Below are 12,723 nucleotides of genomic sequence, written 5' to 3'. Positions count from 1 at the left end.
CTGGGTCAGTCTTGGAAGGTTGTATTCTTCTAGGAAGTTGTCCATTTCTCCTAGGTTTCCCAGCTTGTTAGCATATAGGTTTTCATAGTATTCTCCAATAATTCTTTGCATTTCCGTGGGGTCCGTCGTGATTTTTCCTTTCTCGTTTCTGATACTGTTGATTTGTGTTGACTCTCTTTTCTTCTTAATAAGTCTGGCTAGAGGCTTATCTATTTTGTTTATTTTCTCGAAGAACCAGCTCTTGGTTTCATTGATTTTTGCTATTGTTTTATTCTTCTCAATTTTATTTATTTCTTCTCTGATCTTTATTATGTCCCTCCTTCTGCTGACCTTAGGCCTCATTTGTTCTTCTTTTTCCTATTTCGATAATTGTGACATTAGACCATTCATTTGGGATTGCTCTTCCTTTTTTAAATATGCTTGGATTGCTATATACTTTCCTCTTAAGACTGCTTTTGCTGTGTCCCACAGAAGTTGGGGCTTAATGTTGTTGTTGTCATTTGTTTCCATATATTGCTGGATCTCCATTTTGATTTGGTCATTGATCCATTGATTATTTAGGAGCATGTTGTTTTGCCTCCATGTGATTGTGAGCCTTTTTGCTTTCTTTGAACAGTTTATTTCTAGTTTAATGCCTTTGTGGTCTGAAAAGTTGGTTGGTAGGGTTTCAATCTTTTGGAATTTACTGAGGGTCTTTTTGTGTCCTAGTATGTGGTCTATTCTGGAGAATGTTCCATGTGCACTTGAGAAGAATGTGTATCCTGTTGCTTTTGGATGTAGAGTTCTGGAGATGTCTATTAGGTCCATCTGTTCTAGTGTGTTGTTCAGTGCCTCTGTGTCCTTACTTATTTTCTGTCTGGTGGATCTGTCCTCTGGAGTGAGTGGTGTGTTGAAGTCTCCTAGAATGAATGCATTGCATTCTATTTCCTCCTTTAGTTCTGTTAATATTTGTTTCAAATATGTTGGTGTTCCTGTGTTGGGTGCATATAGATTTATAATGGTTATATCCTCTTGATGGACTGAGCCCTTTATCATTATGTAATGTCCTTCTTTGTCTTTTGTTACTTTCTTTATTTTGAAGTCTGTTTTGTCTGATACCAGAAGTGCAACACCTGCTTTCTTCTCTCTGTTGTTTGCTTGAAATATCTTTTTCCATCCCTTGACTTTAAGTCTGTGCATGTCTTTGGGTTTGAGGTGAGTCTCTTGTAAGCAGCATATGGATGGATCTTGCTTTTTTATCCATTCTATTACTCTGTGTCTTTTGATTGGTGCATTCAGCCCATTAACATTTAGGGTGATTATTGAAAGATATGTACTTATTCCCATTGCAGGCTTTAAGTTCTTGGTAACCAAAGGTTCAAGGTTAGCCTCTTAGTATCTTACTGCCTAACTTAGCTCGCTTATTGAGCTGTTATATACACTGTCTGGAGATTCTTTTCTTCTCTCTCTTCTTATTCCTCCTCCTCGATTCTTCATATGTTGGGTGTTTTCTGCTGTGCTCTTTCTAGGAGTGCTCCCATCTAGAGCAGTCCCTGTAAGATGTCCTGTAGAGGTGTTTTGTGGATAGCAAATTCCCTCAGCTTTTGTTTGTCTGGGAATTGTTTAATCCCACCGTCATATCTGAATGATAGTCGTACTGGATACAGTATCCTTGGTTCAAGGCCCTTCTGTTTCATTGTATTAAATATATCATGCCATTCTCTTCTGGCCTGTAGGGTTTCTGTCGAGAAGTCTGATGTTATCCTGATGGGTTTTCCTTTATAGGTGACCTTTTTCTCTCTAGCTGCCTTTAAAACTCTTTCCTTGTCCTTGATCTTTGCCATTTTAATTATTATGTGTGTTCGTGTTGTCCTCCTTGGATCCTTTCTGTTGGGGGTTCTGTGTATTTCCGTGGTCTGTTCGATTATTTCCTCCCCCAGTTTGGGGAAGTTTTCAGCAATTATTTCTTCTAAGATACTTTCCATCTTTTTTCCTCTCTCTTCTTCTTCTGGAACTCCTATAATATGGATATTGTTCCTTTTGGATTGGTCACACAGTTCTCTTAATATTGTTTCATTCCTGGAGATCCTTTTGTCTCTCTCTATGTCAGCTTCTATGCGTTCCTGTTCTCTGGCTTCAATTCCATCAATGGCCTCTTGCATCTTATCCATTCTGCTTATAAACCCTTCCAGAGTTTGTTTCATTTCTGTGATCTCCTTTCTGGCATCTGTGATCTCCCTCCGGACTTCATTCCATTTCTCTTGCCTATTTCTCTGCATCTCTGTCAGCATGTTTATGATTCTTATTTTGAATTCTTTTTCAGGAAGACTGGTTAGGTCTGTCTCCTTCTCTGGTGTCTCTGTGATCTTTGTCTGCCTGTAGCTTTGCCTTTTCATGGTGATAGGAATAGTTTGCAGAGCTGGGACGAGTGACAGCTGGAAGAACTTCCCTTCTTGTTGGCTTGTGGCTCTCCTCTCCTGGGAGAACAGTGACCTCTAGTGGCTTGTGCTGCGCAGCTGCGTGCAGGCAGGGTTTCTGCTTCCTGCCTGGCTGCTATGGAGTTTATCTCTGCTGTTGCTGTGGGTGTGGCTTAGCTCGGGCAGCTACTCCAAAATGGTGGAGTCGCATTGGAGCAGGAGCGGCTGGGAGGCTATGTATCTCCGTAAGGGGCCTCCCTGCTCCTTGCAGCCCAGGGGTTAGGGTGCCCAGAGATCCCCAGATTCCTTACCTCTGGATTAAGTGTCCCGCCCTGCCCCTTTAAGACTTCCAAAAAGCACCCGCCAAAACAAAACAACGACCACCAAAAAAAAAAAAAAATTTTAATTAAAAAAAAATTTTTTTAATTAAAAAAAAAAAAAAAAAGGTGGCTGCTCCTTTTTCTTTATTCTCCTGCGCCAGCCTCAGGCATCTGCTTACTGGTCTTGCTGCCCTGTTTCCCTAGTATTGGTGTCCCTATCCCTTTAAGACTTCCAAAAAGTGCTCGCCAAAACAAAACAGCAAAAAAAAAAAAAAAAAGTGGTCACTCGCTTTTCTGGTGTTCTCCGGCGCCAGGCCTCCGGTGCCTGCTCACTGTTCTTGCTGCCCCTGTTTACCTAGTATTGGGGTCCCTATCCCTTTAAGTCTTCCAAAAAGCGCTCGCCAAAACAAAACAGCAAAAAAAAAAAAAAAAAAATTGGTCGCTCGCTTTTCTTTTGTCCTCCAGCACCCGGCCTCCAGTGCCCGCTCACTGTTCTTGCTGCCCTGTTTTCCTAGTATCGAGCGCCCTGCACTCTGGCCCGGATGGCTGGGGCTGGGTGTTCGGCAGCCCTGGGCTCCGTCTCCCTCCCGCTCTGCCTGCTCTTCTCCCGCCGGGAGCTGGGGGGATGGGCGCTCGGCTCCCGCGGGGCCGGGGCTTGTATCTTACCCCCTTCGCGAGGCGCTGGGTTCTCTCAGGTGCGGATGTGGTCTGGATATTGTCCTGTGTCCTCTGGTCTTTATTCTAGGAAGGGTTGTCTTTGTTATATTTTCATAGATATATGTGCTTTTGGGAGGAGATTTCCACTGCTCTACTCATGCCGCCATCTTCCACCCCCTCTGAAGCACATTTCTTATAGGAGTACTGATTTGCTGCTGAAAATTTTTTATTAGTGTTCTATCTTAGAATTCTGATCAGTATTTGTTTTTCTTTCAACACTTTAAAGATGTTGTACTACGGTTTTCTGGCATGTTATTTCTGATAAGAAGTCCACAATGGTTTGTATTATTGTTACTCTGTGTATAAAATTGATCTTCACACCCCTGGATATTTCCAACATCTTTGGGAGAGTTTCTTTGGTTTCCAGCAATTTTCTATGATAAACCTAGGGTGTTTTTTTTTTTCTGTTTGTTTGGTTCTATCAATTTTATTGGGGTTTGCCAAGCTTTTTGAAAACTGTAAATTTTTTCTTTCATTCAATTTGAGAATATTCAGCCATTTCTTCAAAAATTTATTCTGCCTATTCTCTTTCTTCTCTTTGTGGGATCCCAATTACATTTATGAAAAATTTTTTAATATTATCCCACAGGATTCTATATCTTCAAGTTCAGTGTTTATTTCCTCTTTCATTTTCATTCTACTATTACATCTATGCAGTGATTTAACATCAGACATTGTATTTTTCAGTTGTAGAATTTAATTTCTTTTAATATTTTCATTTTTCTTCTGAAGATTCTTATCTTTTAATTTATTGTAAGCATGTTTTCCTTTACTCCACTGAGCTAAGTTATACCTGCCTTAAAGTCCTTATCTGATCACTGCATTGTGTCATCTCATTGTTGGCCTCAGTTATGTTTCCTTGAAAATGGCTCACAGTTTTCTGGTTCTTCATATGTCAAGTAATTTTGGGTTGTCTCTTAGATATTTTTAATGTTATAGTCTGGAGACTGTGTATTCTATTACATAATTACAAAGAGTGTTGCCATTTTTGTCTTACAGGCATATTAAATTGGTTAAACTCACAAACAGCAAACTTGGCTTTGCCCATTGTGGGCATCAGATCAAATCTCAGTTAATTATTTTAGCCTTAGCTAAAAGCTTCTTTGAATATGCCCTGTTTGTTTATGGTTTGGGGCTCAGCCAGAGACTTGGAAAAGTTTATATTTATAATTTTAGCCTCCCATTCTCTGGATCTTCCCTTTATCGCATGTTCCTCCTTTCACTTTACAATGTCTTTGGTTGTCCCATGCTTGGTACTTTTATTCTTCAGGCCAAAATTATGGCAGGTTTTCTGTCAGAGTTGTTATAAAGTCTTTGTCTGATAACTCCAACATCTGTGTTACATTGACATTGGCATCAGCTGCTTTCCTTCTCCCACCTGAGTTTTTCCTGTTTTTTGTATACTTAGTAATTTTGGACTATATGCTGAGCATTTTGAATATTGTTATGAGAGTCTGAGTCTTATTTAAATTATACAGAGATTGTTGATAATTTTATTTCAGCAGGCATTCAATATGGTTGGGTTCTGGACAGAAGTTCCAACTAGCTGTGTGGGAGTTATAGTTTGATGTTATTTGTGTTTTCAAACACCTTTCCAGTCGTATTCAGATCTAGCCTATGTGTGTGTCACCCATTGGTCAGTTTTGGATTTGGGCTATACTCCATCTATAGTTCACTCCTCAAAGTATGTACACAACTTAGACTGAGACCCACACTGAGGGTAATGCTAAAAGTCTATGAACAAATAACTTCAAGGGGTGGTTTGCCAATCTCCTCCCTTTCCTTATCTCCCCCAGGATATAGCTTGGGCTCCTCATAAAGCATTGCCGAGGTCAGGAGGTTTTGTGATATTACTATATTAGGTAATAAAGTTACAGAAAAGGAGAATGAAGCAGGTAAGGAGAGAAAGGCACTACAAGGTCTTGCTGAGCTGGCCTCTGCTATGTATGACTAATTGTTAGACTCAGAGGAATCATCCTGGAAGCTATATATAGTGTCTCAAGACTGTTCATGATTGATGGGAAACACAGAAAGAGGGAAGAATTCATTCACTGGTTCTTGTCTCCTACTGGTCAAGGGTTCCCCTTCTTATATATGTATTAGAATGGTAGTGGTGGGAACATGGGAGCAAAATCAGTAAGCTCCAAAACAGGAATGAAAGATGTAGAGAACTGTCAAGTTGCTCCTACACAGAGTTGGCCAGACCCTTCAAGCAATGGTTGCTGAAACAAGAGGTGGTAAGCCCGAGAAAATCTGAAATTGCTCATTCAGTAATACAAAATAACACTAAAGAAAGTCATCAATCACAAGTGAAAACAGCAAGAGAAGGGACAGAGAAGAACTACAAAAGCAAACAGAAAAAACAATATGGCAATAAGTACATACCTATCAGTAAATGTAAATGGACTAAATACTCCAATCAAAAGACATAGGGTGACTGATTAAAAAAGACCCATCTCTATGCTGCCTTAAAAGCTTACTTCAGACCTAAAGACTGAAACTAAAGACAAAAAAAGATATTCCACACAAATGGAAATGAAAAAGAAATGGGGTAGCATTACTTACATCAGACAAAATAGACTTGAAGACAAAGACTGTAGCAAGAGACAAATAAGAACATAATGTAATGATAAAGGGGTAAATCCAGCAAGAAGATAAAACAACTGCAAATATCTATGCATCCAACAAAGAACTTACATATATACATCAAATATTAACAGACATAAATGGATAAATTGACAGTAATGAAATAATAGAAGGGAACAATAACACCCCACTTATGGATAGAATATCTAGACAGAAAATCAGTAAGCAAGCAATGGCTTTGAATGACACATTAGACCAGATGGACTTAACATATATATAAAACATTCCATCCCAAGACAGCAGAATACACATTCTTTTCAAGTGCACATGGAATATTCTCCAGGATAGATCACATATAAGGTCATAAAACAAGTCTCAATAAATGTAAGAGGACTGAAATATCAAGCAACAGTATGAAACTGGAAATCAATTAAAAGAAAAAAAATTTGCAAAAACACCAACATATGGAGGCTAAAGAACATGTTATTAGGCAACCAATGGGAAACTGAAGAAATAATACTTGGAAACTAATAAAAATAGAAACACACTGGTTCAAAATCTGTAGGATGCAACAAAAGGAGTTCTAAGAGAGAACTTAATTATAATACAGGCCTACTTGAAGAAATAAGAAAAATCTGAAACAATCTAATCTTACCTAAAGGAATTAGAAAAAGAACAAAGAAAACCCAAAGATAGTAGAAGGAAAGAGATAATAAAGATCCAAATGGAAATAAATGAACTAGAGACAAAAAACAAACAAACAAACCAAAAAGCAATAGATAAATTGAACTAAGAGATGGTTCTTTGAAAAGATAAAATTGACAAACCTTTAACTAGACTCATCAAGAAAAATACAGAGAAGGCTCAAATAAAATCAGAAATGAAAGTTACAAACAACACCACAGAAATATAAATGTTTACAAGGAATTACCATGAAAAATTATATGCCAATAATTGGACAACTTAGAAGAAATGGATAAATTCCTAGAAACATGCAATCTTCCAAGACTAAGCCAGGAGGAAATAGAAAATCTCAACAGACCAATTGCTAGTAATGAAATTTCATCAGTAGTCAAAAAACTCCCAGCAAAGTCTAAAACCAGACGGCTTCACAGGAGAATGCTACAAAACATTTAAAGAAGAGTTACTACCTATCCTACTCAAACAATTCCAAAAACTTGAAGAGGAAGGAAAGCTTCTAAATTCACTCTAGGAGGTCAGCATCACCCTGGTACCAAAAACAGACAAAGATACTAAAAGCAAAAAGAAAATTACGGACCAATATTCCTGAGGAACATGGATGCAAAATCCTCAACCAAGTATTAGCAAACTGAATTGAAAAATACAAGATCATTCATCACAATCAAGTAGGATTTATTCCAGGGATGCAAAGATGTCTCAATATCCATAAATCAATCAATGTTATATATACCACATTAACAAAAGTTATTAAAAACCATATTATCATCATCCATAAATGCAGAAAAAGTATTTGACAAAAATCTACATCCACTCATGATACTATCAAAAAGGTATAGAAGGAACACACCTCTTTTAGGTCTCAGTTGTCTTGTCTATAAAACAAACAATAGAAACTACCATGTAAGGTTATTGTGAGGATTAAATGATACAAAATCCTGTATATTAATTACACTGAGTGTAAGATAGAGCGTGAATGTGAAATTGGCTTTAACTCCAGCATTAATGATTATATTTAATAGATGGAAGCATAAACCTATTTCAGTAATATTTTACTATAACATGGTATTTCATAAAATACTTGTTTTTTAAATTCTCTGGGAGAAAATGGGGGGTGGGCAAAGAAAGAAAAGGAGAGATACAGATAGATACTGATTTCTGGGCCTAGTTCTTTATAGATATATGTGATTTCACCAATCACATGGACAAGTTTAGAACAGAGGTATAACCATGAAATGTTTGTAATTAAGAAAATATTTTAAGCTATAGTTGCTACTTGTGGTCACTTAAAATGCATATCCTCAAATTGATTATAAATGTTTCCATATTTTATTATATTTCATGACTATCAATGCTAGTTATCATTTACCTCAAAATATGAATTTTTCCAAAAGTCTCTGGGTAATCTGGAATTCTAAGCCAGCTGCTTGGGGATAATCTGTGTGTGTGTGAATATACTTTAAAATATTAAAATGTCTGATGTTTCAGAAGCTGCCACATCTGTTGCCACCCATTTGAAGAAAAGGAAGGAGAAAGACTTCAGAAGGCCAAGACATCAATCTTACAGAGGATTCAATCTCAAAGAACATCTCTTTTGAGGCATTTGTATCTAATTTTTCAAAATTATTTTATTTGGTTATCATTAATCTACAATTACATGAAGAACATTATGTTTACTAGGCTCTCCCCTACCCCAAGTCCCCACCACAAACCCCAGTACAGTCACTGTCCATCAGCATAGTAAGATGTAGAATCACTACTTGTCTTCTCTGTGTTGCAAAGCTCACCCCTTCCCCCCCATTATACATGCTAACCATAATACCCCCTTTCTTCTTCCCCACCCTTATCCCTTCCTACCCTCCCATTCTCTCCAGTCTCTTTCCCTTTGGTAACTGTTAGTCCATTCTTGGGTTCTGTGATTCTGTTGCTGTTTGGTCCTTCAGTTTTTCTTTTGTTCTTATACTCCATAGATGAGTGAAATCATTTGGTATTTGTCTTTCTCCGCTTGGCTTATTTCACTGAGCATAATACCCTCTAACTCCATCCATGTTGTTGCAAATGGTAGGATTTGTTTTCTTCTTATGGCTGAATAATATTCCATTGTGTATATGTAACACATCTTCTTTATCCATTCATCTACTGATGGACATTTAGGTTGCTTCCATTTCTTGGCTATTGTAAATAGTGCTGCGATAAACATACGGGTGCATCTGTCTTTTTCAAACTGGAGTGCTGCATCCTTAGGGTAAATTCCTAGAAGTGGAATTCCTGGGTCAAATGGTATTTCTATTTTGAGCATTTTGAGGAACCTCCCTATTGCTTTCCACAATGGTTGAACTAATTTACATTCCCACCAGCAGTGTAGGAGGGTTCCCCTTTCTCCACAACCTCACCAACATTTGTTGTTGTTTGACTTTTGGATGGTAGCCATCCTTACTGGTGTGAGGTGATATCTCATTGTGGTTTTAATTTGCATTTCTCTGATAACTAGCGATGTGGAGCATCTTTTCATGTGTCTGTTGGCCATCTGAATTTCTTCTTTGGAGAACTGTCTGTTCAGCTCCTCTGCCCATTTTTTAATTGGATTATTTGCTTTTTGTTTGTTGAGGTGCATGAGCTCTTTATATATTTTGTATGTCAAGCCTTTATTGGATCTGTCATTTACGAATATATTCTCCCACACTGTAGGGTACCTTTGTGTTCTATTGATGGTGTCCTTTGCTGTACAGAAGCTTTTCAGCTTGATATAGTCCCACTGGTTCATTTTTGCTGTTGTTTTCCTTGCCCAGGGAGATATGATCATGAAGAAGTCACTCATGTTTATGTCCAAGAGATTTTTACCTATGTTTTTTTCTAAGAGTTTTATGGTTTCATGACTTACATTCAGGTCTTTAGTCCATTTTGAATTTACTTTTGTGTATGGGGTTAGACAGTGATCCAGTTTCATTCTCTTACATGTAGCTGTCCAGTTTTGCCAGCACCATCTGTTGAAGAGACTGTCATTTCCCCATTGTATGTCCATGGCCCCTTTATCGAATATTAGTTGACCATATATGTTTGGGTTAATGTCTGGAGTCTCTAATCTGTTCCACTGGTCTGTGGCTCTGTTCTTGTGCCAGTACCAAATTGTCTTGATTACTATACTTTGTAGTAGAGCTTGAAGTTGGGGAGTGAGATCTTCCCCCCCAGTTTATTATTCTTTCTCAGGATTGCTTTGGCTATTTGGGGTCTTTGGTGTTTCCATTTTAATTTTTGAACTATTTGTTCCAGTTTGTTGAAGAATGTTGTTGGTAATTTGATAGGGATTGCATCAAATCTGTATATTGCTTTGGGCAGGATGGCCATTTTGACGATATTAATTCTTCCTAGCCAAGAGCATGGGATGAGTTTCCATTTGTTAGTGTCCTCTTTAACTTCTCTTAAGAGTGTCTTATGGTTTTCAGGGTGTAGGTCTTTCACTTCTTTGGTTAGGTTTATTCCTAGGTGTTTTATTCTTTTTGATGCAATTGTGAATGGAATTGTTTTCCTGATTTCTCTTTCTATTGGCTCATTGTTAGGGTATAGGAAAGCCACAGATTTCTGTGTGTTAATTTTGTATCCTGCAACTTTGCTGTATTCCGATATCAGTTCTAGTAGTTTTGAAGTGGAGTCTTTAGGGTTTTTTATGTACAATATCATGTCATCTGTAAATAGTGAGAGTTTAACTTCTGCTTTATGAATCTGGATTCCTTGTATTTCTTTGTTTTGTCGAATTGCTGTGGCTAGGACCTCCAGTACTGTGTTAAATAACAGTGGGGAGAGTGGGCTTCTCTGTCTTGTTCCTGATCTCAGAGGAAGAGCTTTAAGCTTCTCACTGTTCAGTATGATGTTGGCTGTGGGTTTATCGTATATGGTCTTTATTATGTTGAGGTACTTGCCCTGAATACCCATTTTGCTGAGAGTTTTGATCATGAATGGATGTTGAATTTTGTCAAATGCTTTTTCAGCATCTATGGAGATGATCATGTGGTTTTTGTCTTTTTTTTGTTTATGTGGTAGATGATGTTGATGGATTTTTGAATGTTGTACCATCCTTGCATCCCTGGGATGAATCCTACTTGGTCATGGTGTATGTTCCTTTTGATATATTTTTGAATTCGGTTTGCTAATATTTTATTGAGTATTTTTGCATCTACGTTCATCAGGGATATTGGTCTGTAATTTTCTTTTTTGGTGGGGTCTTTGCCTGGTTTTGGTATTCGGGTGATGTTGGCTTCATAGAATGAGTTTGGGAGTATTCCCTCCTCTTCTATTTTTTGGAAAACTCTAAGGAGAATGGGTATTATATCTTTTCTGTATGTCTGATAAAATTCCGAGGTAAATCCATCTGGCCCGGATGTTTTTTTCTTGGGTAGTTTTTTGATTACCGCTTCAATTTCTTTGCTGGGAATTGGTTTGTTTAGATTTTGTGTTTCTTCCTTGGTCAGTTTTGGAAGGTTGTATTTTTCTAGGAAGTTGTCCATTTCTTCTAGGTTTTCCAGCTTGTTAGCATATAGGTTTTCATAGTAGTATCTAATAATTCTTTGTATTTCTGTTGGGTCCGTTGTGATGTTTCCTTTCTCATTTCTGATTCTGTTGATGTGTGTTGATTCTCTTTTTCTCTTAATAAGTCTGGCTAGAGGCTTATCTATTTTGTTTATTTTCCTAAAGAACCAGCTCTTGGTTTCATTGATTTTTTTCTATTGTTTTATTCTTCTCAACTTTGTTTATTTCTTCTCTGATCTTTATTATGTCCCTCCTTCTGCTGACTTTAGGCCTCATTTGTTCTTCTTTTTCCAATTTTGATAATTGTGACATTAGACTATTCATTTGGGTTTGTTCTTCCTTCTTTAAATATGCCTGGATTGCTATATACTTTCCTCTTAAGACTGCTTTCGCTGCATCCCACAGAAGTTGGGGGTTTGTGTTGTTGTTGTCGTTTGTTTCCATATATTGCTGGATCTCCATTTTAATTTGGTCATTGATCCATTGACTATTTAGAAGCGTGTTGTTAAGCCTTCATGTGTTTGTGAGACTTTTTGGTTTCTTGGTACAATTTATTTCTAGTTTTATAGCTTTGTGGTCTGAAAAGTTGGTTGGTAGGATTTCAATCTTTTTGAATTTACTAAGGCTCTTTTTGTGGCCTAGTATGTGGTCTATTCTGGAGAATGTTCCTTGTGCACTTGAGAAGAATGTGTATCCTGTTGCTTTTGGGTGTAGAGTTCTATAGATGTCTATTAGGTCCATCTGTTCTAGTGTGTTGTTCAATGCCTCTGTGTCCTTACTTATTTCCTGTCTGGTAGATCTGTCCTTTGGAGTGAGTGGTGTGTTGAAGTCTCCTAAAATGAATGCATTGCAGTCTATTTCCTCCTTTAGTTCTGTTAGTATTTGTTTCACAAATTCTGGTGCTCCTGTGTTGAGTGCAAATATATTCATAATGGTTATATCCTCTTGTTGGACTGACCCCTTTATCATTATGTTATGTCCTTCTTTATCTCTTGTTACTTTCTTTATTTTGAAGTCTATTTTGTCTGATACTAGTATTGCAACACCTGCTTTTCTCTCCCTATTGTTTGCATGAAATATCTTTTTCCATCCCTTGTCTTTTAGTCTGTGCATGTCTTTGGGTTTGAGGTGAGTCTCTTGTAAGCAGCATATAGATGGGTCTTGTTTTTTTATCCATTCAGTGACTCTATGTATTTTGATTGGTGCATTCAGTCCATTTATATTTAGGGTGATTATTGATAGGTATGTACTTATTGCCATTTCAGGCTTTAGATTCGTGGTTACCAAAGGTTCCAGATTACTTTCCTTACTGTCTAAGAGTCTAACTTAACTCACTTAGTATGCTGTTACAAACTCAATCTAAAGGTTCTTTTCTATTTCTCCTCCTTTTTATTCCTCCTTCATTCATTATATATTAGGTATCAAATTCTGTACTTTTTGTCTATCCCTTGATTGACTTTGGGGATACTCAATTTAATTTT

The sequence above is a fragment of the Manis pentadactyla genome, chromosome 1 (genome assembly GCF_030020395.1).
Source record: "Manis pentadactyla isolate mManPen7 chromosome 1, mManPen7.hap1, whole genome shotgun sequence".
Lineage (NCBI taxonomy): Eukaryota > Metazoa > Chordata > Mammalia > Pholidota > Manidae > Manis > Manis pentadactyla.
This window is presented reverse-complemented; position numbering follows the sequence as displayed.